This window comes from Dryobates pubescens, chromosome 22 (assembly GCF_014839835.1).
Source record: "Dryobates pubescens isolate bDryPub1 chromosome 22, bDryPub1.pri, whole genome shotgun sequence".
Classification (NCBI taxonomy): domain Eukaryota; kingdom Metazoa; phylum Chordata; class Aves; order Piciformes; family Picidae; genus Dryobates; species Dryobates pubescens.
This window is the reverse complement of record NC_071633.1, coordinates 960144-964379: the sequence shown is the minus strand read 5'-3', so window position 1 is coordinate 964379 and position 4236 is coordinate 960144.

The following is a 4236-nucleotide window of genomic DNA, read 5'->3' as shown; positions in this document are numbered from 1 at the left end:
TAAAACTGTTTGGGCTGGAAAAGGCCTCTGAGCTCATCCAGTCCCACACCAGCCCAGCCCCACCATGGCCACCAAACCCTGGCCCCAGGGGCCATGGCCACAGGAACCCCTCCAGCCATGGGGACTCCACCACCCCCCTGGGCAGCCTCTGCCAGGCCCTGACCACTCTGCCATCAAAGACATTTTTCCTCCTCTCCAACCCAAGCCTTCCCTGGCACAATTCCAGGCCAGTTCCTCTCCTTCTATCCCCTGAGCCTGGGGAGCAGAGCCCAAGCCCAGCTCCCTGCAGCCTCCTCTCAGGGAGCTGCAGAGAGCAAAGTGGTCTCAAAACTGAACCCAGCCCTCAAGCTGTGCCCTCCCCAGTGCCCAGCCCAGGGGCACCATCCCTGCCCTGCTCCTGCTGCCCACAGCACTGCTGCTCCAGGCCAGGCTGCTGCTGCCCCTCTTGCCCCCTGGGCACTGCTGGCTCATCTCCAGCTGCTGGCACCCAGCACCCCCAAGGGCTTTCCCTGCTGGGCAGTTTGCAGCCACTCTGCCCCCAGCCTGGAGCCTTCCTGGGGTTGCTGTGACTGAGGTGCAGGACCCAGCCCTTGGCCTTGTTGAACCTCATCCCATTGGCCTCAGCCATGGCTCCAGCCTGGCCAGGGCCCTCTGCAGAGCCTCCCTGCCCTGCAGCAGCTCCCCACAGCCACCCAGCTTGGTGTCATCTGCATTATTGCCAGAAAGTAAATGTTGGTCTGGAATTCATGGATTGGTTAAGATAACTTTCCTCTTTAAACTGTGGTTCTCTCAGCCATGTGGTCCCATCACTGGCATCTCAAATGGGCAGGAAGCCATGTGGCAGTGGTGGCACAAACTTGGTTTCATTAAAAGCCTCAGCAGCAAAGCCCAAGGTGAGTGGTCTGAAGGCCTGAGTCACCAGCCCTGCTTAGCTGCAGCCTTCCATGATTCTATAACCATGAGGTGCTAGGGGGGGTTCAGAGAAGGGCAGTGAATCTGGTGAAGGGTTTAGAGCACAAGCCTTGTGAGGGAACTGGGGTTGTTCAGCCTGGGAAACAGGAGGCTAAGGGAATATCTCAGTTGCTCTCTACAGCTCCCTCAGATGAGGTTAGAGCCAGGAAATGGCCTCAGGTTGCCCCAGGGTAGGTTTAGGTAGAACACTAGGAACAGTTTCTTCCCTGGAAGGACAGTCAAGCCCTAGATCAGGCTGCCCAGGGCAGTCCCCATCCCTGGTGGGGTTTATGAGCTGAGGTGCTGAGGGACATGGTTTAGCACCAGGCTTCATAGAATGACAGAATAGCAGCTTGGAAGGGACCCCAAGGTTCATCTGCTCCAACCTTTCTGGGTGATGGTGGAGGTGCTGAGCTGGCCCAGCACCCTGCCAGGCTGAATCTCCACAATGCCCAGGGTAGGGTCTTGGTAGAACTGGGTTAAGGGTTGGACTTGATGATCCAAAAGGTCTTTTCCAGCCTCTGGTTCTGTGATTCCATGATCCAGTGATGCATGTGGAAAAACAGGTACTGCTTTTACTGAGCATGGAGATGAATTGTTTTCTGCTCTTACCCAAGAACCTCCCTGCCTTGGCATGCAGGAGGAGCAACAGGTAAGACATCCCTACTGCTCTCCAGCACACATTTCTGCCCCACAGAGAGGTTCTCCTGCTAGAGCTGCTAAGGTGAAGTCCACATGTGAAGTCCACATTCAAATAAAACAATCAGGAAAAAAAAGGAAAACAAATTATTTCCTCATGATTACATTCTGCTCCCAAGGACAAATCCATTCTGCACAGGAACTGCAGACAGTCAAAGCACACAACACAAAAGCTTGGCAGGCAGCAGAGTGGATTGGAACCTAAAAGGAACCAGAAAAAAACCAAAGAAGGGAACTAAGGACTGAAATTTTGCCTCAAACACTCACAGACTGCACTGGGCTGGGAGGAAGCCTCCAGGGGCATCCTGTGCCACCCCTGCCATGGGCAGGGACAGCTCCAGCCAGAGCAGGCTGCCCAGGGACACAGCCAGGCTGAGCCTGAATGGCTCCAGGGATGGAGCCTCCAGCACCTCCCTGGGCAGCCTGTGCCAGAGTCTCCCCAGCCTCCCTGGGCACAACTCCCTCCTGAGCTCCAACCTGACTCTGCCCTGCTCCAGTGCCAAACCCTTGCCCCTTGGCCTATCCCCACAGCCCCTCCTGAGCAGTCCCTCCCCAGCTGCCTGCAGCTCCCCTGCAGATACTGAACTGCAGCTCTGAGCTCTCCCTGCAGCCTTCTCCTCTCCAGGCTGCACAGCCCCAACCCTCCCAGCCTGGCCCCACAGCAGAGGCTCTGCAGCCTCTGAGCATCTCTGTGGCCTCCTCTGGAGCTTCTCCAGCAGCTCCAGGTCTCTCTTGTGCTGGGTGCCCCACAGCTGGCCCCAGCCCTGCAGGTGAGGTCTCCCCAGAGCAGAGCAGAGGGGCAGGATCCTCTCTCCAGCCCTGGCCACACTGCTTTGGCTGCAGCCCAGGCTGCCCTTGGCCTCCTGTGCTGCCAGTGCCCATTGCTGCCTCCTCTCCAGCTTCTCCCCCCCAGCTTCACCCCCAAGGCCTTCTCTGCAGGGCTGCTCTCAGCCTCCTCCCCCCCAGCCTGGATGGGTGCTGAGGGTTGCCCTGAGCTAGGTGCAGGACCTTGCACTTTGCCTTCCTGAGCCTCCTGAGGCTCTCCTCAGCCACCTCTGGAGCCTGTGCAGGTCCCTCTGGAAGGCTCCATCCTGCCCTTACCAAGCCCAGCCCCCAGGCTGGTGCCAGCTGCAGGCTTGCTCAGGGTGCCTCAGTCTCTCTCTGTGGCACTGATGAAGGTATTGAGTAGCACAGGTCCCAGTGCAGGCCCCTGAGGGACAGCACTTGTCACCTGTCTCCATTTTGTCATCAAGACATTGACCACTACAGTTTGAATAGAATAGAATAGAATAGAATAGAATAGAATAGAATAGAGTAAACCAGGTTGGAAGAGACCTTCAAGATCATCGTGTCCAACCTATCATCCAACAGCACCTAATCAACTAACCCATGGCACCAAGCACCCTGTCAAGCCTCGCCCTGAACACCCCCAGTGACGGCGACCCCACCGCCTCCCCAGGCAGCACATCCCAGTGGGCAATCACTCTCTCTGTGTAAAACTTCCTCCTAACATCCAGCCTAAACCTCCCCTGGTGCAGCCTGAGACTGTGTCCTCTTGTTCTGGTGCTGGCTGCCTGGGAGAAGAGACCAACCTCTGCCTGTCTACAACCTCCCTTCAGGTAGTTGCAGAGGGCAATAAGGTCACCCCTGAGTCTCCTCTTCTCCAGGCTAAGCAACCCCAGCTCCCTCAGCCTCTCCTCCCAGGGCTGTGTTCCAAACCCCTCACCAACTTTGTTGCCCTTCTCTGGACTCGTTCCAGCAGCTCAACCTCCTTCCTAAACTGAGGGGCCCAGAACTGGACACAGGACTCAAGGTGTGGCCTAACCAGTGCAGTGTACAGGGGCAGAATGACCTCCCTGCTCCTGCTGGCCACACTGTTCCTGATGCAGGCCAGGATGCCATTGGCCCTCCTGGCTGCCTGGGCACACTGCAGGCTCATGTTCAGCCTACCATCCACCAGCACCCCCAGGTCCCTCTCTGTCTGGCTGCTCTCAGCCACTCTGACCCCAGCCTGTAGCTCTGCCTGGGGTTGCTGTGGCCAATGTGCAGAACCTGGCACTTGGCTGTGTTCAATCTCCTGCCCTTGGCCTCTGCCCATCTGCCCAGCCTGTCCAGGTCCCTCTGCAGAGCCTCTCTACCCTCCAGCAGATCAACTCCTGCCCCCAGCTTGCTGTCATCTGCAAATTTACTGCTGATGGACTCAGTGCCCTCCTCCAGATCATCAATAAAGATGTTAAAGAGCACAGGGCCCAGCACTGATCCCTGGGGCACACCACTGGTGCCTGGCTGCCAGCTGGCTGTGGCACCATTCACCACCACTCTCTGGGCTCAGCCTCCAGCCAGTTCCTAACCCACTGCAGTGTGCTCCCATCCAAGCCATGGGCTGACAGCTTGGCCAGGAGTTTGCTGTGGGGGACGGTGTCAAAGGCCTTGCTGAGGTCCAGGTAGACTACATCCACAGCCTGCCCCACATCCACCAGGCAGTCACCTGGGCATGGAAGGAGATCAGGTTGGTCAGGCAGGACCTGCCCTTCCTGAATCCATGCTGGCTGGGCCTGATCCCTTGGCCATCCTGTAAGTGCTGTG